Source organism: Dermacentor variabilis, unplaced genomic scaffold (assembly GCF_050947875.1).
Source record: "Dermacentor variabilis isolate Ectoservices unplaced genomic scaffold, ASM5094787v1 scaffold_13, whole genome shotgun sequence".
NCBI lineage: Eukaryota > Metazoa > Arthropoda > Arachnida > Ixodida > Ixodidae > Dermacentor > Dermacentor variabilis.
Window position 1 is genome coordinate 23863373 of NW_027460291.1, and position 22432 is coordinate 23885804.

The 22432-nt window shown below is 47.1% G+C and overlaps 1 protein-coding gene across 5 annotated transcripts in view; it reads left to right on the forward strand.

Moving 5' to 3' along the window:
* Positions 1-22432, forward strand: part of LOC142566825 (organic cation transporter protein-like) — a 465662-nt gene that overhangs the window by 406035 nt on the left and 37195 nt on the right. The window lies entirely within an intron of this gene.

Here is a 22432-nt window from a genome sequence, read left to right on the forward strand (position 1 = left end):
ATAACCCGAATGGCATAACTTTAAATTGATATAGACCATCAGGAGTGACGAATGCAGTCTTGTCTTGGTCTTTTTCTTCCACAGAAATCTGCTAATAACCAGACCGCCGGTCTATTGATGAAAAGCAATTTGCACCGTGGAGACAAGCGAGGGCGTCGTCAATGCAAGGCAAGGGGTAGACGTCTTTCTTGGTAATGCGGCTTAGATGACAATAATCTACGCAGAAACGCCATGCAGGAGGAATAAACTTTTATTGTAGAACAAGCACTTTATGATGGCCGGGCCTAAGCCTCCCACGAAGGGACGTCGAGGGCTTGCGTCGCCGCCGCCCCTAGGGCGTGCTGGGTCGCCCAGGTTTGGTCGTCGAGGGCGGAGCTCCGCAGAGCCTCATGCAACCTGGACGAGAGAGTCGTGGTGTTAGTCATCTTTCTTTTTAACAAGCACCAGGGGCGACACCCAAGGGTTCGACGAAGGTTCAACAATGCCTTTGGCAAGCATCTTGTTCACTTCATCTTGAGTAACCTTACGCTCTGAAGCAGAAACTCGATATGGCCGGCGATCAATAGGAGTTGCATCACCAGTATTTATGTGATGCTTAACAATTGAAGTCTGGCCCAATTGGCGATTGCTGAGGTCGAAGATGTCGCGGTAGGAAACCAAAGGCGACATAGAGCTGCTGCTTATTCAGGCAATAGGTGCGCAGCAATCATGGGCCGAAATGTTGAGTCAGGGCAAATAGCATCCTGTGGACGTGGTGAAGAATCGGAGCAGACGTTTACGGAAAACGTCGTGACGTGATCATCTCAGATATTACGGAGCGTTGCAACCGATACGCCTTTGGGTAGAACTTCCTTTGTTAGGACAAAATTGACGACGGGGAGGCATGTCTGGTTATCGGCGACGGTGACGCCGGAGTGGGGCACAGTGATATTGCGCATCAAAAGGACATCAGCAACAGGTGTGGCGACGTAATTACCATCGGGCACAGGAAAAGATTATACCAAATCGACGAAAGCCAAGGTTTTAGGTGACAGACGAACCAAGGCGGTCGTACTAAAGTTGTTAGGCAGTTCGGCACGAATATGCGCGAGTAGAGGAAGTTCGAGGCAAAGGGTACCGGCAGAATAGTCGATCGAAGCTGAATGCGCAAGAAGAAAGTCGAGTCCGAGGATTAGGTCATGGGGACAATTGGTCAGCACTCTAAAAAGAACAGGAACGTGGCGATCGGCGATACTTATACGGGAAGTACATATTCCAGTGACGTCAGCAATGCTGCCATCGGCCACGCGTACGGCTCGAGTAGTAGGATGCGTGAGAACCTTCCTCAGTCGACGACGGAGGTGACGACTCATTATAGATACCTGGGCTCCAGTATCTATTAACGCCGTCAAAGGCACACCGTCGACGTGAACACCAATTAAGTTCTGATTCGTTGGGAGGGTCAATGAAGGATTTCGACACGACGAAGATAATTCAGCACTACCTCCAGGAGCTGCATGGTCTAGTTTTCCGTCCGGGAGGGTCCATAATTAGTCGGCGACGAATAGTAGCGTGGCTGGGGTGAGGGGGACCGACGGCGCTGAGGTGACGGCGAGAGAGCAGGACGACTGACATGGACGGATACGCCAGAAGTAGGAGTCATACGGCGAGGCGAGTAACGGCGCGGGTCGGCATACGGGCGAGGAGACGGGGAAAATGAGCTTGAATATGGTGACGTCCAGGAGGTGCGGCAGTGGCGAGCGACGTGGCCAATGCGGAGGCAACAGAAGCAAATGGGCTTGTGGTCCGGAGTTCTCCACTCGGTAGGTTTACGGTATCTGGGAGAGGAATACAGATTGCCGTAAGGCGTAGACTGTATCTGGGAGGAGAATACAGATTGCCATGAGGATTAACAGTCGGCACCGGTCGGGCGTCAGGTTCGGAGACGGAGCAGGCAGCAGGTAAACCTAGCTTTGCTTATCCTTGCCACACAACTGCATGAATGAGAGAGATCGCTGGGGCTGGTTGGTCAATACTGGGGCCAAGTGGGCGTTCATAGAACAGCGCAGGGCTTCTGGCCTCGAGCTCGCGGCGAACAATACGTGTGACGTGCTCATTTAAGGGTGGTGAAGCGGTAAGGTCGACGGAAGACGACGTCGCAGCCGTGTCAGGGAGCCGGGACAACTGTGAAATGATGCGGCGGCTTTTGGCGAGCTCAAAGCGGCGGAATTCCTTGATAATTACGTCGATGGTGGACGCATTGTTGAAGATCAACAAGTTGAATGCGTCGTCCACGATTCCTTTGAGTACGTGGCCTAATTTGTTAACCTCGGCCATTTTGTCGTCGACTTTCTGCCAAAAAGCGAGCACGTTTTCTATGTAGGTGACATACGATCCAGTAGAACACTGAACTCGGGTAGCAAGCTCTTTTCTAGCAGCCAGCTGCCGACCGTTGGGATTTCCAAAGAGCTCGATCAGCTTCTCCTTGAAAGTATTCCAGCTAGAGATCTTGTCCTCGTGTGTCCGGAACTACACACGAGGAGTTCTGCCCAAGTAGAATAGGACATTCGCTAGCATAATGGTAGGGTCCCAGTGGTTGTTTCGGCTAACACGATCATACAGGCTGAGCCAGTCCTCAACATCAACATTATCTTGGCCGGAGAATATGCCAGGATTCCGGGGATTGGTAACAGCAACGTACGTAGTTATCGGGGTCACAGGAGTAGAAGGAGACGAGATGTCGTCACTGGGATCCATGGCGGGAAGCAGGACGGTGCGGCCGCTGCGGAGCTCCGTGGCGAGGACGGGGAACGGCACGCTCCAACAAAATGTTACGCGAACGAAGGATTAAGACTGGAGACTATTTACAAAGTATGTTTACAAAGGATAACTGTAGCACTGGCCAGTACAGCCGACAGCTCGTGAGCCAGGGAGCGTTCGTCGTATTCGTCGAGGCGCCCGCGTGCATCGTCCACAAGAAACACGCAATATGCATGCATCAATATCTTCGAAAACATCTACAGTTTCCACAGCTACCTTAATTCTTCACAAGAAAAGTACGAAGGTACCTATAAAAAAGGGATCAGACAAGAAGACACAATCTCTTCAATGCTAGTCACAGCGTGCTTGGAAGAACTATTTAAGCTATTCAACTGGGAAGGCATAGGAGTGAGGATCAACGGTGAATATGTCAGCAACCTTCGGTTTGCAGACTACAGTGTCCTGTTCATCAACGGCCGAGACAAGTTACAGCAAATGATTGAGAACCTTAACAGAGAGAGTGTAAGAGCTCGGTTGAAGATTAACATGCAGAAGACAAAGATAATGACCAATAGCCGGGCAAGAGAACAGGAGTACAGGATCGCCAGTCAGCGTCTATAATCTGTGAAGGAGTACGTTTACCTAAGTCAATTACTCACCGGGGTCCCTGACCATGAGAAGGAAAGTTACTGAATAATAAAAATGGGTTGGTTCCCATAGACGACATTGTGAGATCCTGACAGGAAGTTTACCATTACAACTGAAAAGAAATGTGTATAATAAGTGCATTTTACCTGTACTGACATATGGACACAAACTTGGAGACTGTCAAAGAAGCTTGAGAATAAGTTAAGGACCGCGCCAAGAATGATGGAACTAAGAATGTTAGTAACATTAAGAGACAAGAGAGCGGTGTGGATCAGAGAGCATACGGCGATAGCCGATATTCTAATTGACATTAAATGAAAAAAATGGAGCTGCGCAGGTCGTGTACTGCGCAGGTTAGATAACCGTTGGACTGTAGGGGTTACAGAACGGGCACCAAGAGAAGGGAAGCGCAGTCGAGGACGGCAGAAGACTAGGTGGGGCGATGAAATTACAAAATTCGTGGGCGCTATTTGGAATCGGTTGCCGCTGGACAGGGGTAATTGGAAATCGCAGGTAGAGGCCTTCGTCCTGTAGTGGACATAAAATATTATTATTATTATTATTATTAATATTATTATTATTATTATTATTATTATTATTATTATTATTTTGTTGTTGTTAGTGGTGGTGGTGGTACTTGTTTTTGTTGTTGAATGTACGAGATATCAGGTGTACACACGTCATCTGGTTGCGGGAGACTGCGTATCGATTGTTATAAATGTGAAGGGTGTCATGCGAATTTCTCAAGACTGAGCATGCACATCACAATGTAATTTGCATAGCAGACACACTAGGTCATAGGTATGATCAGCAGTAGAGAGCTTAGATGACGCATAAATATTCGTAGGACGGCATCTGACGAAATGAATAACTTTTATCCACACATGAGGGAATTTTCCTTTTCAGCAAGTGATCGATTGCTGGGCAATGGACTTCCAGCTTCGGCTGCCTTCAGTGCTGGAAGTGAGGCACAGGAAATAAAATAGCATTTGCCAGTGCACGTTTTCACAGCATCTTGGCGAGACTCGCATCACTAGTGCAGAATTTGGCACAAGCTCCAGAGTGCATGCCAGAATTTACATTCTGCTGTCAATTTGAACCATATGCCCTGTGTTTGTAGTGTAACTTCCATTCACTGCAACCATAATGCAACTGCTAACGTTTTCATTTTTTTCTCTGTGAAGAAGTCATTGTGCAGAAACGAAGAAAAACGCCGCGAGATAAATTTAGAAAAATTACCAAAGTGTAGGAGGATGCACAAAAGAGTGACGCTGGTACAGATGAAGTCGACGATTCCTTGGCGGATAAAACATGGCTCTACAGTGACCAGCTAAGCTTCCTTAAAGACAATATTGAAGGAAGACCGTAAGTCATTGGTCCACATAAGTGAAATTTGTGACAAGGATTAATACAAATGCAAACCATTTGTCCGAGACAGTGTCCTTGAAATGCAGATCACTTTTTATTGTTTATGCATGGCTAAGTTAAACTAATGCTGTTTATTCAGGTATTCAGCGATGTTTTTTTGTACACATGCTACCGGTCTTATTGAACTGCGATGCCTCGGCAATAAGATTCACTTGCAACTGCAGCACTGGGTCAACAGTCCAGACAGCATTTCACTTGCCAACAAATGTTTTTGCTAGATCAATATAGGATGTAACAACCTGTCCAGGCTACAATGAAGTGACCACAGCAGAAGCAGCTTTGTACCCTAGTCAAATATGTAATTCTGGCATTGTACAAACATGAGTGTCCTTTAGCATAAAAACACCTATCCAGTTTTTATTCGACTGCTTCTTTTTCCTTTTTTGAAGAGCAGTACGTTAATTCGCTAAGGTACACCCTCCAGTAAACAATATTGAGCTTGTATCAACTTTCTTGAATATGTGACATAGCGCAAATTTAAGGTGTATTCCATAACTGTCTTGCTACCTGTGTGTTTATGCAACCATGCAGAAAATTGAAAACGTGATGTACCCTTCCAGGCATTCTAAGATAGTGGCTATGGAAACACACAGAAAACTTGATTCTATTAGGCTCGTTATCTGCCTGCTAAAGCTGATGCTCATCCTTCACACGCGACTCGCTGAGGGAGGGACAGTTGCAAAAAATAGATTAGGCAAATCGTGCGTCAAGTCGTGTGAGTATAAGATGATCATCCCTTTTAGTAGGCAGGTGTATTCAAAGAAGTAGGCTTGTTTCAAGGAGCCGTAGCCACTGCTTTAGAATGCCGAAAAATGTACGACTTGCAGTTCATACAAAGTTGCGGGAAGCAGAGGGCAAGGCGGTCGAGTGTTCCTTGCATTCATAGGTTGTTATACAGAGTTAAGGTCGGTAGTTGATGTGTGGCATGTGCTTGCTGCTAGCAATGAGTTCGGAGAGTAAGGTGCACGTAAAGACACAACAGCAAGACAAACAAGCATGTAAAACGTTGTATTAGGGCATTTTGTTAACACTCGTTTTAGCAGTGGTCGCTGTCATGCAAGGCAGAGGAGTTATTGCATCAGCAAGAGATTAAATTGACGCAAGCAACTGCTGGCCGGTGGAGCCCTGTCTAGCTTTAATTGCACGGTTTTGATTGTAAATCTGCTCCTAGTCTTGAAGACAGAGAAGTTTACTAAGGTTCATAAATGTCCTTATTTTCAAGGTGTGCGACTTCAGTAATTTTCGCAAAACGTGATTATGTCAGGCCCAGTTGAGAGCGCACATGCATATGCGTTACTGACGGTTTGGCACCTTCATATCAGCATATACAGATGGTTTTTGAGTCGTTCTTTCGCTGCCACTATGTGACTTTATAGCTTATGATAAACATGTGTGTTTTCCTTTTGGTTCCTCAACATTTGATAAGCCTACTTTTTCATACCATTTATTCTCACCAACCTTCCCAGCTTTGTTATGCATAGGTCTTCTGCAGTGAAGGCCGCATTTAATTTCGTGCCCAAGGTGTAAATATCAATTTAAATTTAAATTTTGGCTGTCTGTTACCTACAGCCATTCTGTAATGTTGTACGAGACGGCAGTGATCAGAAAAACCGGCATGAACTTTTTTAAATGCGTATCTTCTTACACGAAAACTAGGTACTCACAGTTGTGTTTGTGACCGCTTAGTATCATCGCACGTTAGTGGCTCTAACGTTTGGAATTTTTCTCGGATGTTGCGATTCGGCTTACACTTCTCTGATTCAATGCAGTTCAGTTTTTATTAATACGTTTAGCATCCTCTGTTACCGTATCCCGATTTCGCGTTGCTGTCTAACCGTTTTCGTAAGCCGACCCCGAAGATATCGCGCTATAGCACAAAGTCTAAGAGACCTGCTCGCGAGAGACAACCGGTACTACTTGGAGAAGCAGTTCCTCAAGGACCAATTCGAAACCCCATGCAGCGTTTGCGCACTAAGTGAGTAAATAACGCACCCGTCGTATTCCACCTATAAAACCCATAACACATAGTGCAACGTGGGGCACAAATAAACACCTCTGAAAGCATGCTAAACGCATTCTTCGATAGCAACTGGAATTGGTTCTTCATAAAATTTTATAGCTGAATGCGCAAGTTTGCTACAAACTGCCATCCGTACGTGTTCAGCGCATACCTAGTGACAGTGACGAGTGACCTGCACAACGTTACGGCGCTAGATTGCCAAACGGTAACATGCCACTTCGTCATTTATTTCTGAAAGAAACAAATTCATTTCTTGTACAATGGCTTACAACTGGTTTTATTAAGCACAATGAGCCAGTAACAAATTTTTCAGTTATTTTCCTGGTGTATAGCCCCCTAAAACCAGTATTTTGTGTCTGAATGTAGCCGCGCAGTGTAGGGGCCGCTTGCGCCACAGGCACTGTGTCTGAGCTCATGCTCCACGCGACTGCGCGTTTGTTAGCATTAACTGAATCAAAATAGCGGTATTTTCTTCTTTCAGCCTTAACGTATTAGACAGCCAAATCATATGCCGCAACACGCTCATTATAAAATGTCGGTATTTTCAGTTCCAACGCGCACGCGCGCAATGCTCGATCTGTTAAGAATTACTGAGAAAAACTATGCAATGCTTCCTCCCCGACGACGCCAGATGCCACCAACCCTCCTCACACGTCTAATCGGCAGCGCGCACAATGTTCTGGCACACCTTGCGTGATTTGCGGTAGCGCTGATGTGCTTCTCGTATAATATAGGATAGTTAACTATAAAGTGCACGGTTCGGAACATATGTTGAAGTTTATGAAGTTCATTTGCATCAAGAAAGCGTGTCCAAGCGTTCGCAGCTGTTTTATCGGAAGCCTACTGCACCACGAATATTGCCGCGGTATCCTTAATGGCACCAAAGGTCTTAAAAAATAGGCCAATGTAAATCTTGCTCGCATTATTATCATTCGAGCGTTCAGATGCTAACCTCTGGAGTAATTCGATGAATTCTGTGCGTAATTAACGAAGATATACTCTAAGAAATTTTTATATAATTGATTTGAGGTAGCTAAAACAAATGAGTTGTTTACAGCCGGTCCTCGACATTATCTAGCTGAGCGTAAAAATTTTTATTACACATGTTTCTGTAAGAGCTATGCGAACAAATATTTTGCAATTAATCGCTCTCCGAAGGCGTAACTGACGCAAAAAAAAAGAAAACGGCTCTAAGGTCGACCGGGTGGAGGAAGAAGAAGAAGGCGCGCCATCGCATAAGGAATACCATACCATACCATAGTGCGGACGTGCCATTGGCTCCCATTTTCCAAGGTTTTTGGCTGTTTTGCGAAGCCGACCCACCGAAACTACACCTTTTATGAAGTGGCAGGTTCCGAGGTTTGCGCAGATAGTGGACCCTTATCGGTGGGTTGACTTTTCACCATTTTGTGACACCTTGAATCTCCGACCACGCCGCGAGAGCGCCAACCCTAACGGGCCACGCCTACTAACGGCGCGGCAGCGCGAGAAGGCGTAGGCCAAACCCCCCGCCGGCGCGGACGGCCGGCGTTCCTAGCGAACTACTGACCAACAGAAACCATGCCTGGGACCATAGTCGTCGAGAGAATCGAAATCGCCCCGGAGGAGCTCGATGAAGCGGGATGGACGATCGCCCTCGGCAGCAAACGAAAACAACCGACGAATACGCCGTCATATGGCGGGCAAAGTGTCACCAAGAATATGCCGGCTGGCAGCCGCACGACCAACTCGCCGGCCAAAAGGTTCATGAAGCAGGTAACGGCAGCCTCGAGGCTACCGAAATTACCCAAGGACCAAATCACGATCATCGTGCGCCCCAAGGGAAGCCTCGACGTTTCCAAAACGGATATCATACTCCTCGCCCAAGCCCTGGCCACGGCGGCGACCTTGACGGAACAGCAGACAAGATGCAGAACATTTGGGTTCTCTCTACCCCTCACGATCAAAACGCGAGGGCATATGCAAGAATCAGCAAGATACATACTAAACTCGGCGCCTTTGAGGTGTCAGCCTACATTTCTGCCCCTGATGACACGTGCAGAGGTGTAATAAGAAACATCGAACCTTCATTTGACGAAGGAGCCCTTAAGAGGATGATTCTGAACCCAAGAAACCATACGGCATTAGAATTCAGAAGAATTAAGAACACACAAGTAGTTGTTATACACTTCGACGGCATGCGAGTGCGCAACACGGTCATGTGTGGAACCGCCCTCGTTCCATGCTTTCTGTACAAACGGCAGGTGGATGTATGCTACGCGTGTGGCCACGTGGGTCACTGAGCCGACGTGTGCCCCAGTAGCGAAGAGGAAAAGAAGAAGTGCCGCGGCTGTGCGAAAATGTAGTCATCAGAGTCACAAGAGGAGGAACACCAATGCACACCCAAATGTGAAGCATGCGGCGGCCCCCATATCACCGGGGATAGGACATGCAAACAACGCTACCAGATACCGTATATCGTTAGGCGTCGGCGTCGAAGGCGACAACAAATGTTGCGAAAAGCACACATGCCCAGCGGCGATGACATCAGTATCTCCTACGCACCGAGCTGGGTGACACCTGCGGCAGCATATGGTGGCTCCACCCTGCGAGCCCGCTCACAATCGAGGGGGCGCTCTCGCTCCAAGAGGCGAACCGGCTCAGGGAAAGGCGGGAATTCCAGCGCATCCAGATCGAGATCCCGGTCCCGGTCTCGCTCCCAACCCGCGAAGCGAGCCACGTGGGCCGACAAAGTCAAGGGCTCCGGCACAGCGCCTTCGATGGGAAAGCAGACTACGACGGCCAAAAGAGCAAGGGGCGAGGCACAGTCCCAGCAAGCGAATGGTCCCCGAATCCAATCACTTGAGGCGGAAAATCAAGAGCTCGGGCGCAAACTTGCAGAGCTTAAAGAGGCCTTGAATAGCATTAGAGTGCAAATCTTGAACCACGATGAGGATAAAATTAAAGCTCTAGGCCAACTTGCTGGCAAATTCAAGCGTAAAGCTCCCTACCCAGAACCGGTGAGCGAGACAGAAGAGGAGGTGAGAAGACAGAAGCTACCGCCGCCGATCCTCTTGCCAAAATAAACAGCAAAGGCAAGCTAGCTGCCATAGAAAAGACCCTAGGACGCATGATTGAAATGCTCTCCGGGATGGAGACGAGATTGACTCAACTAGAGAGAACCAAGGTCCAAGCCAAAGGCAAGCTTACGGTGTCGACAGTGCAGAATCAGGCAAACCCGAATCCCGAAAGTGGAGCTAAAGGGCTAATTCATCATTCTCAGTAGGCAAAATGGCGAGCGCGAATAGCAACAATCTGAAAATCTGGCAGTGGAACTGCGCAAGTTTCCAGAGGCGCAAGGCCCCATTGGGACAGCTTATTAGGTCTATTGCGGACAAGCCGCAAGTTATATTCTTACTGGAAACGCTATGTACTGCTGAAATTTCCCTCTCGGGGTACCGCACGGTAGCATACAGGAGAGTAAAGGGCCCAGGTATCCCTACCCTAATCAGAAAGAACATCTCGTTCGTTGAGCACGAGGTCCGCGCGTACAAAGCGGGCCTCGAGGCCCAGTTAATAGAAATCGTACCCAACAGAACAATCAATTCTAATATTTTCATTCTCAACGTGTACAGCGCACCATCGGACAGGAAAAGAGACTTTAAAACATTACTAGGCACCACGTCTAGGGCGGCGAGAAGCGCGTCTCTCGTTGTTGCGGGTGACTTTAACGCACCCAATACGGAATGGGGGTACGGTTACAAAAGTGCAAAAGGGACGAACTTGGCCTTCAACGCTGCAGAGCTCGGCTTCATACTCGTCACAGACCCAAGGCTGGCTCCCCACCAGATCCGGTAATTCGGTCAGTCGAGATACGACTCCCGATCTCACCTTCCTCCGAGGTATCGAAGGCACGTGGGACAACCTCCAGGAGGGGCTAGGCAGCGACCATTACATACTTGAAATTCTGTTGTGTGTCAAACCCACACCACCCACTAGATATGAGTATGTGGACTGGGACCTGTTTCGAAAAATCAGAAATGAAACAGTCCGGCCAGACGAAACGTATGCAGATCTGCTAGAGAATCTGAACATGGCGGTTAAAAGATCAACCAAAGAAACCATTAAGGATCTTGAAGTTCCTAAAATGGACTCGAGACTTGCTCACCTTCTGGAGGCCAAACACGCCCTCTCAGCCAGGTGGAAGATCGAAAAGCTTAATCGTATACTCAGGTCGAAAATCGCGCTTCTTAACAAGGAGATCGAAAGCTATTTGGCCCAGCTCGCCCGGCAGCAATGGAATGAGAGGTGTACCGAAACGGACGGGCGTATGCGAAGAGGTAGCAAATGGAGCTTACTGAGAAGTCTCCTCAACGATAGAGTCTAAGGACACCCTTAGCCTTGCAACAGATAAGCTCATTAAGAAGCAAACCGCAATTGGTCTCACCGACAGGGAATTAGCCAACAACTTAGCACGTACTTATCCCCCCTCGCCGAAGACGCGGATCGCCCGGTAGAGCGTGGGAACTACATGGGATTCTCGGCACCTGACCTAGACTATCCTTTCACAGTGTCAGGGATCAGACACGTTCTCTTCAATCTGAATGTCAGATCAGCCCCGGGACCTGATGGAATCACGAACAAACTCCTCGGGAACCTAGACGATAGGGCAATCGAGATAGTCACGGCTAAAATAAATGAGGTGTGGAAAAGTAGACAGGTCCCGATAGACTGGCGTACCGCAAAAGTGGTACTCATACCCAAACCAGGCAAACCTCCACATATAAAAATCCTGCGGCCTATTTCCCTTACATCATGCATCGCCAAGGTTGCGCAGCACGCGATACATAACAGGATCACTGAACATATTGAAAACAAGGATCTCTTTAGACACAACCTAATCGGCTTTAGACAGGCATTGTCCACACAAGACGCTATGCTTTTGCTTAAGCGAGCAATCTTTCATAACCCTACTCGCGACGTGAGAGGGATCTTCGCACTGGACCTCTCCAAGGCCTTCGACAGGGTCGCGCATAAACGCATCCTGGCGGAGATTTCGTCTCTCAACCTGAGCCAGCGGTTTCTTGATTATACCAGATCTTTCCTCGCGGATCGCCAGGCACACCTCCAACTAGGCATGGTCACGGGAGGACCCTACGAACTAGGCACCTGCGGCACCCCGCAGGGCTCGGTATTCTCTCGACTCTTTAATATAGCCATGCACAAACTCTCCACTCGTTTCGCTGCAATCCCGAACGTGGGTCACGCCATTTATGCGGTCGATATCACGGTCTGTGCGCCGGGCGGAACGCTAGCCATGCTCGAACACTCGTTACAAAGCGCGTTCGAGGCTACCGAATGTTTTCTTTCAAACACGGGCCTTGAACACTCCCCCGCTAAATCAGAGCTACTGTTATACCGCCAGTCAGGACAGGGGGTCAGAAATCTTGCGTCTCTGGAAACTCTGCCGATAGAAATTCGAGCTAAAAATGGGAATCCCATACCGAGGATGGACTCGGTCAAAATTCTAGGTCTCCTCATTGATGTCAAGGGCTGTAACTCGACGGCCCTCAACAGACTCACTGAACAGGCTAGTAATGTCCTAAGATTTGTAGCCCGCGTCTGAAATCGAAAAGGCGGTCTCAAAGGGGACAATTTGCTCAGAGCTTATCAGGCATTCTTCCTGGGTCATGTCATCTACATCGCGCCGTACCTTAATTGGAGTAAAGCGGAAAAGGCCAAACTCGACTCCCTAAGGCCTCAAGCGCCTGCTCGGCCTTCCGTAGTCCACAACCACTGAGAAGCTGCTGGAGCTAGGAATCCATAATACCATCGATGAGCTAATAGAAGCTCACACAGCGGCTCAGATATTGAGACTTTCATCTACTAAGCCAGCGATTAAGATTTTAGAAGAAGCGGAAATCCAGCCCAGACATGAACCGGCAACCAAAGTTAGCTTGACCCGGGAAACCAGAAGTCGCATCATGGTTGACCCCGTCCCGCGAAACATCCACCCAGTGCATAACGAGGGTAGATTCGCGAGAACCAAGTCCATCCTTAAAAAAGATCAATCAGCAGAAACTAGATGCCCTCTTTGTCGATGCTGACAGATATGACAATGGGGATAAGTTCGCTGTCTCGGTGGTAGACGCGGGGGGCAACCTGGTCAATGCAGCGTCTGTTTACACGAAGTTTGCCCATGTGGCGGAGGAAGCGGCGATCGCTCTGGCTTTTCACAGCTCAAAAGTTCCCGCCATCGTCTTCTCGGACTCACGCACGGCGGTTAGATCCTTCTCGTCCGCCCTCATATTTGAACAGGCGAACAGTATTTTGATTAAAGCACTTCAAAGGATTAGGGAGAGCAGCGAAGGAGGATACCAAATCTCGTGGTTCCCAGCCCATCTAGACAGCTCAATTAACCCGCTTGGATGTAATCCTAACGACCAGGCCCACCGGAGAGCGCGCGATGTCACGCACCGCGCTGTCGCGGGTAACCAGGCTTGGAACGAGGTCAACATCCACAAAGACGCATTATGTACTTTCCACGAAATTGTTTCCCATTATCGATTAGGTAGGAGGACATTTCCACCCCCTCACCCCAAACTGAACAAACTTCAGGCTCCTGCAAACCCGTTCGTATCCCACTTCTCGGTCCCTTAACAAGATAGATCCTGAACACTCACAGTCGTGGCCCAAATGTGGTCGTGACTCATGCTCCTTTGACCACATGCTCTGGCTGTGCCCAGCCCTTAACGCCTCTCCACCCATCACGAAAGAACAATGGCGGGGATCTCTCAAGAGCAGCAATCTCCACATTCAACTCCAGGCTGTCCAGAGGGCCCACGACATTGCGGCGGGACTTGATCTCCCGATCCCATCGTGGGCGGAGCCACCGACTTGATCTTCGGGAGCCTTCGGTTTTGGCTCCCCAAGATTTCAGTCCTTCAGGACTTAAATAAAGTTCTTGTCATGTCATGTCTTAGGTCGACCTGTCCGCACCTAGCGTTTTGTGATATTGCCATCAATGATGGGGCTCCGTGAGCATGTTCCATGCGGTCAGTGCGCTCTCGATTTTAATTCACGTTTTTGTTTTCTAAGGCAAGAAGTTTAAAGTTTTAATGTCAATATAGCAGCGAACGTGTCCCGCTGAAAGCTTGCTTGGTTGCAGAAGCGATGCATGACACAGTGATGGTGGGCATTTAGCGCGTCACTTGCCTCTAGACATTGCCCTGCCGCCGAGGCAAGGAAGATAATGAAGATGAAGTGCTTAACAACTTCTTGCGGGGCCGTTCCGATGGCGATGCTGAAATCGTGACGAAATTCAGGGTGGTAATATTGACGTCATAGGTCCATTTTTTTTCGTCGGTTTCGATTTCAGAAACAGATTTTATATGAAGTGTCATGGTTCTTGTCTCGCGAATTTAAATATCGGTTCAAATGAGCTCTATGTCCCACTTGCCTCCGAGGATAGGTGTAAGCAGCGCGCACACACACAGACACACACACACACACAGATATGACACATGCTCGCCCACATACACATTTACACACGCCCATGCATGCACTCACGCACACGAAAATGCACGCATACACAAACTACAAACGCGCTCGTGATCGCACACGCATGCACGCACTCGTGTGCACACAGATGCAAATACGGAGATACGAACACGCGCGCACACGCACGCTCAAGACGTGCCACACGCATATGCACTTCCTCTCCCTCCCTGCTGCCTCTGGAAAACCTGCACAAGCATAGTAATTAAGATTGCTTTTGCCATTACCGTTCCAACGCCAGCTGTAATAAATTTCTTTACGTTTTCTTCAAATCAATGTGGCCACTACTGGAAGTGTGCAAAACGATTTGTTCCGGTCGTGTGACTTCACCGCCCATTCCTGACTAAAACACTGCTTTAACGCAGCACCAATGTTCCGACTACGTGGCGTAAATGCCCATATTTGAAGTATAAATTCCTAAAAATTTTGTCATTCAGTTACGCCTGTGCATTGCCGTAAAGTTCCACAAAACGACGAAGGCGCAATGTCCAGAAGTCCTGGACATGAATGGCACAGTCTTCTGCGAACCAACGACTATTGGAAGAGTTGTAAGAAATTCATTAATGTAAATTACAAATAAATAGGGATCCGGGAAATGTGCCTTAATTGTGGTACACCGCAAAGAACAGGACATCGTGCTAGGCAGCATGTGTTATCATAAGCATATTGCTTGCGATCACTGAGAATTCCACGTATCCTGTCGAGAAAAAGCCATTAATGTTGAGATGCGAATGTTTTAGGAGTAGCCGTTGTTGTGGAAATTTGTTAAATGCGTTTTTGAAGTTCAAGGCAAGGTCTGGCAAGTGAAGCGCAAGAAACAGGGACAGACAGCGGGTACAACACATGTGCATGTGTCCTACTCTCGATCTCTCTGTTTTTTGCACTTCACTTAAAGCATGTCGTACCTAGCAAAGCCTAATTTCCACCTTACCCAGGAAAGGGCAACGGCAGGTACGTATAGGTAGAGTCTGGAACTTGCGTCGCTAAAAAATAAAGCTATAGTTGGGTGTCGCACAAAATATGTTCACGCAATCCATGGTGAGGAGGATGAAAAAAAGCTATAGGACACTAACGTTTACAATCTCGAAGTACATAACATGTTCCATTAGTTTATAACGAACACTGGTCAGCAAAATGGGGCGATAACTGCTGCACAAATAACGATGACCTTTTGTGGGGACCGCAACAATCTTGCGCGCTGTCCAGTTTTTCTGGAATCACTCCTGATGATAATGATCAATCTGACAGTTTGGTGTTATTCAGCATTGTTGCGTTTATACCGTCGACACCACATGTATGTTCTAATTAATCAATTAGTTTCTCAGGCCGTTAAGACTAAAAGTGATGCAAGGCATGGAATCCAGAGCCTGCGGTTGGTTGAGCAGGATCATTGATTCCGTTCATCGAAGAGAAACACTTGTTGCTTTGGAGGTATTAGTATTAATAGCTTTGCAGAATTTTTGGGCGTTATTTTGCATGACAACCGTAAGTGCTCGTGAAAAGAAAATGGTTTCTTTGTTAGCCAGTGTTCAGAATATAGCTATGGCGTTGCGCTGCTGAGCTCGACATCCTAAAACTGTTGGATTTTGAAAAGTAGCGACAACTGTCAGCAGCACCTGCTGGTTTTTCGCCAAGAGAAACACTACGAGCAGTGTGACATTAGGCGGCGCCCATCAAGCCATTCTTCTCTTTTCGTGAACAAACCCGACAACTGCGACAGCAGTTCTCGCCGTATCGACGCCATCTATAATCAAAGGGCCTGGCGGGGCGCAAACACTGCTCGCGAACGGATAGCGAGGCGCACGAGGCGCGTGTCGTCGGCCCAAACCAGGGAGCTCGCTGCATTCATCTTCCAATCGCGTAGCTCAGCGATGAGAGCCTTTCCCGGCTTTGAGAAGACGCACGGCGACGTCGCTGTTCGACCCGGCCGCGGTGGCCCTATTTCGGTGGTGGCAAAATGCAAGAACGCGCGTGTGCGGCAACTTATGGGCAGGCTGAAAAGCCCCAGGTGGTTAAAATTAATTGAGAGTTCCCGGCGGGCTCCATATTCAGATCGTGGTTTCGGCACCTCCACAGCTCAACTCCGTGTTTTCAACTTTTTCGCCAGTGTAATATTTGTTCTGTGGGCATTAGTTGCGAGACCGTTTTGTTGAGCTTCTTTTTTATTGCCAGGACGTTTTCGTATAACGTCAAACTCGCCAGCCACTAAGCTACCGTGGCGGGTGCGCGGTTGCGTCGTAATCGCAGCAGGCCTGTCATTGTCGTGAAAGCACGGTGTGCTAGCACGATGGAGCAAGGACGGTTAGGCCATGAAGAAGCCTCTGAACGACAACTTTGGGGAAAACCTGCTGGACGGATTGGCGCATACTCCAGAGGCTAAGCTGCCTCGCCAAGCTCACACGAAGGTCCTTAATGACGGCATCAGAGATAACCTGATACAAATTCTGGGACTGTTTTGTATCGCCGGGCGGCTAGTCAAGAAGACGATGCCTTGATGTTTGGTCGGTTTTTACAGGTAGGCAAAACAGTTCAGCAGTTCAGCTACCTGGAGATCGCGGTAGAAATGTTACGCCGCTCTTCTTGACTTTGCAGGCGCACTGTTCGTCAAAAACATCGGTCAAGGCCATGCTTTATTGCACTACGGGCGCCATGCCGGATCATAGTTTTTAAGTATTACGGAATTTTTTTTAAAATCGCTCGCTGCGAATAGCGTAATTCTAGTCCTTGAGCTGGATTATTCAGAGAGGAGGACATTACTTGCACGATAAATTGAAACGCATATTTAACTAACTAAGAAAACATTATTATTTAAACTCTTAATTAATCACTTAGCGGAACATATTGCAATATATTAATTGTAGCCGGTGAGTTTGAAAGGCACCTCGACTAGGAACGAATTTCCAGAATGACACCCGTGATGCGCCATCAAACTCGCCGTAAAAACGCACTCTTGTTGCACTTACTTTCTTTAACAAACCGCTCTTTTATGCATTGAAGCACAAAAGCAATTGGAACCCCCACATATCTGGTCCCATACTTTGGAAAATAATATCCCGAAACTAGTGTCATCCTTCAAATTCATCTGTAGTGGAAACGTCTTGAGATTTACCGACTTCATTCATAAATCGCAATATGTACCTTAAATAATTATTTAAAAAGTTAATTCGTGAATATTTGCTAATTAGTTAAATCTGTGTTTTAATTGCTCGTGCTAGTAATGTCCGCTCGTTTGAAGGATCCAGCTCAAGGAAAACAATTATGCTATCTGCCACAGGCAATTTTTTTTTAATTTTGTAAGACTTCAAAATGACTACAAGGCCGTTTACTTGGAGTTCGTCGAAGACGTAACCACTGAAAAATCAGCGTCTTCAAGAGGTACGTATCCCGATTCTGATTACGCGAGGCTATGTACATCACGAGTTTTGCAACCGCAGCACCAACTGCGCAGCATCTTTTGTTATATGTTTTCGTTTCTCGCTGTACATTTGAGTGCGCGTGTTGAATCTGCAACTGCCGGCGATGTCCAGATTGTGTTTGGCAACCCGTTCACCAGGGCCACTGCTTATTTACTTGACGTCACTAAACAATAGTCCAGTGCACGTGGTATCCAAGTGGTGCATGTACCTGCAGCCCCCAACTGGCAATACATGCAGCACTTGGAGTAACCGTATGGACACTTAATCCTGAGCCGGAATGAAGATTACTGACAAGAGACTTTCAGCTTGACAGTACTGGCCCATAAATGAACTTGTCGAAAATTATTGTGTCACTCATGCTGTGTCCTCTGTATATTCAGTTTAGAATGAAGTAGCGGTCGTACCCTTCTTGAGTCACCCTAATTATTAATCATGAAACCAAACCCCTAAACTTCAAAGCATTCGTTAGAACAATTCTCGAATATGCTAATATTTCATGGAACACGAAGCATAAGGTTATAAACTAGAAGGCACCCAAAGAAATTGTTCATTTTTAACAACTGTGAACTTTCTGATTCACCCGCTGAATTACTAAATAGGGCTGGCGTTCTTATCCTAGAGAACAGGGCGAAAGTAGCGCAATTAAAACTCCTGTAGCAGCTTCTTCACAACCCAAATATGTACACTACTAGACAAATTCCTATAACGTCAGCAAGGCCTACACGTTAACAAACGATCTTTTACACTCATTGAATACACGCATCATTTTACCTGCCTGAAATATTCGCACTCTCCGACAGCAATAAGGAACTGGAATAAACTCAACGCAATTATTAATAACACATATTCGCTAAACCAGTTCGCAACAATTGTCGAGGAAATTTTACTGGCACTGCATGAATAAGTGACATTATTAGTATGCCTGAAGGTGTAACTTCTACTAAATAACTCCTTATTTTATACGACTCATTTATTCTGCTTTTTGCCATGTGTAGCATATCTTGTATTTTGTACCCCCTGTATTGTACTTATCTAAACCTACTGATCTTTCTTTTTTGTATTACTACAGGCCGCAGTCAGGTCCAACCGGTAGTAATAACAAAAAAAAACATAATAAATGAACGGTATATTCAGCTTACAAAAAGACAATGTCACCGGAAAAAAGAAAATAGTTTGATAAAATAAATCGTCGACGATTCTCCCTAACGCGAAATTCGAGCGCAGCTGGTGTTTTCAGTTCGCGATATTACGAGGCATCGCACCCGCTTTTATAGATCGGCCACGCAGTTGCCGCGTCCCGGCAACTGCAGTTTATGCAACCGTAATCTTTACCGCGAAACGTTTGCGGCAAACGCTGTGCGCGAAGGCGAGCTTTCTGGTTCTTTGTTTCTTTCCTCTGCACGGCCGCCGCTGCCGGGAATGCGTAGTGTTCCTGTATATGCTCCGGCAGGGAGCAGGGTTGCGCTCGCACCGCTATTCGCCGAGCGCTATCACGTGGTGCAAAATGACGTCAAATGTTCTACTGCGTCGCTGCGAAGCAAACTTTACGGGCACGGCGCCCACTCCGTCAGTGCCATCGAAATTGCGATCAGCGGACCTTCGAGCGTGCGTTGCACTGATCGGCTCCAGGTTGCAGGTACGGCAATCGACGATGTTAAGTTAATGACTTTGCTGAAGTGCTACGAAACACCATTTCAACACCTATATTCCAGTATGACGGGGTGCAGCGCAGCAAACTGCGTAAATCACACGGAAGGTGCCAAAGCTTTTTACGTGGTGCCGTGAGGACTGGCCAGACCGGCCGGCTCCGAAAGGATATGCGAGGTGCGTTCGCCTTGTTTACAATGAAGCAGCATTTATCTCGAGTAACACCCCTGTACATGCTGAAATTCGTACGCCTGGCATGAAAGGTGGCTTACTCGTACGGTTTTTGGCGTATATGTGCAGCGCGACACAGACACGGGACAAAGAATGAACGACACAACTGTGTCACGCTGCACATATAAGCCAAGAATTGTAACTTACCAACTCGCCCAATTCGCTGTATTGCTTGTACGATTGTTCTGACTATGCGGCTCTAGAACAGTGTGATCAAAACAGTAAATGCTAGCAGATACAATTTGTCCGCTGCACCCTGTTTTTTCTCTACTGTGTCTTTTTTTGTGTGTCTGCGTTCTCATTTTTCATGTAAGGTCGACTGATCTGCTGGCGTTCATTGTTTTGTAGTAAGCGAAAACATCATGCGCTCCTGCTGATGAGACAGCTGTGATAGCTTCTGCATTTACCGCCCGCAATATGTTGCTTGTTCGATCAACCTTTGTCGACCTGACGAATGTAAAATTCTTTTTGTACGTTTAGTAAGCGCTGTGTTATAGTAAATTAACCTGAGTAGTATGAAGAGATAAAATAAAATGTGTTATCATATTACAGTCTGCAATTTGTGTGAATAATTACTTTGAAAGTTCGCCATCTTATGTGATCAGTGCAATAAAAATAACCTGTTGTTACTCTTAATAACCTGTTGCCTTTCCAGTGTCTTTGAATTCTGCCCCCCAAAGCTCCAAGAACCAGCACTCAACCCCTGCTGTCACCAGCCATCGCTCATCTATTCCCTTGCACGAAATAAATTTGAGTTAGAAGGTTGTGCACCTTCAATCTTTTTCCACTTGCAGATTTGCTGCTACGAAGCAGCTGTTCAGCTTGTGGTATGAATCGTAAAAATAAGCTTTGCATAAAATGTGCGCATGTGAACATTTGAAATGCGTTTAAACCGACGTGTCTGAACCGCATATATCGAAAACGTGCAGCTGCTGTGAACGACGGTTAGTGATGAATGACGGTCACGGTTTACGGCCACTGACATAACTGCAGGCACGACAGTTCTCTTGGCGACGATCATTATTTGTCTGGTTTCTGCAGACAAAATGCGTTCACAGAAGTGTCCACCATAGGTGTGTGAAGTTTTCCTTAAACACCCTTTAAAAAATTTCGTGCCTTCCTACCTCCGCGAGAAAACTTCATATGCATGCTGAAAAACATTGCAACGCTTTTTGTTGCAAGGTAATTCGCGTTTGCATGCGTACTTTTGAGTTGTTCGAGAGACGGGCGCACTCGGGCTTTTATTTCGAGGGGTCCTACTCCTTATATGTACGTTATATATGTGCGTGTATATATGTACATACAAATTAAACATTGATTGGGCTACGCCAATCGTTCTAGCGTAGCCTGCATTAAGAGTGTCATCTTTCTCAGCGCTTTCGAACAATTGCCGCATGTAGCTCGCGACCAGCAGACAAAAAAGCAAATGGAACACCGTGCGACATCTGCCTCCTGCGCGCACGAGGAGCTGCTTCACTGCAGAGCTGGTACACAACGGCGGACCTACGCGCAACTCTGCTCCCTGCAGGAGCAAATACACTAGGAACGCGCCATCTGGTGGTGCTTCAAGATGGCTTTCTCTGCTTTCCTTTCCGTGCTTCCGCTACGCCCTCCTCATCCGCTTTCCTCCTCGCGCTTTCTTCCACTCGCCGTATTTCATATCCCGCTGCGCTCCACGTTCGCCCTTTCATCTTTCGCTGTGCTCGTTCGCTCGGTTACACCGAAGTACAACGCTGAGGGCCGCGAACGCTCAACGCAGGAACAGACGCCTCAGAGCTGCGCTCTAAAAACGTAAATACAAATCGTGTGTCGCATAGTGTTGCATAATGAACATGTTACATACCGAAGTTGATGTTCGCAATAGTATTAACGAAGGATTGTAGTGAACTAGAGGAAACACCTACTTGTGGTAGTTTGTTCCAACAGGCAATGGCGGCTGGAAACAAAGAATAATTGTGTGAGTTTATATCGCCTATGGTTTGTTTCACCATTTTGCTGCGACCCGTACGAAATAAATGTCTTGTGAGGTCGTGTAGATAGGCAGAGTGACTTCAAGTGGCCATTATAGAGCTGATAGATAAATCTTAACATTGACAGAGCTCTAGATGGGCTGGTGACTGCAGATTAGCTTTCATAAATAACTGCCCAACGCTTCTCCATCTTGAATAATCTGAGACGGCAAACCGAACCGCTCGTATTTGTATTCGTCGCAGTTTATCAATTAAACATTTCTGATGCGGGCTCAAAATTGTATCGGCAGCTCTAAGGTAGGCCTTACTACACCTTTAAACTTTTAATTTGGCTGGAGCTGTTGCTCCTTTTCAAAAGTGACAATTTACTCCGGGCTTTGTGACCAATTGCGTTGTTACCCGCCGGGTTGCTTAGTGGTTATGGTGTTGGACTACTGAATACGAGGTCACGCGATCGAATCCCGGCCACGGCGGCCGCATTTCGATGTGGGTGAAAACACCCTTGTATTTAGTTGCGTGTTCAAGACCCCCGTTAGTTCAGATTTCTGGAGTTCCTAGTAGGGCGTACCGCATAATCAAATTGTTCTTTTGGCACGTAAAACCGCATGATTAATTTTTTTTTAAATTTCGTTATTGTGTGTTTCACAACTACGGTTATTTGTCATAGTTACCCCCAGGTCCCTTATGCATGAAGCTTTGGTTAGTTGGGCATTGTATATTGCATGTGTAAAGAGGACGGAGGGTTTTTTGTTACTGAATGAAATGTATTTTGTTTTAGTAGTGTTTAGTGTCATACC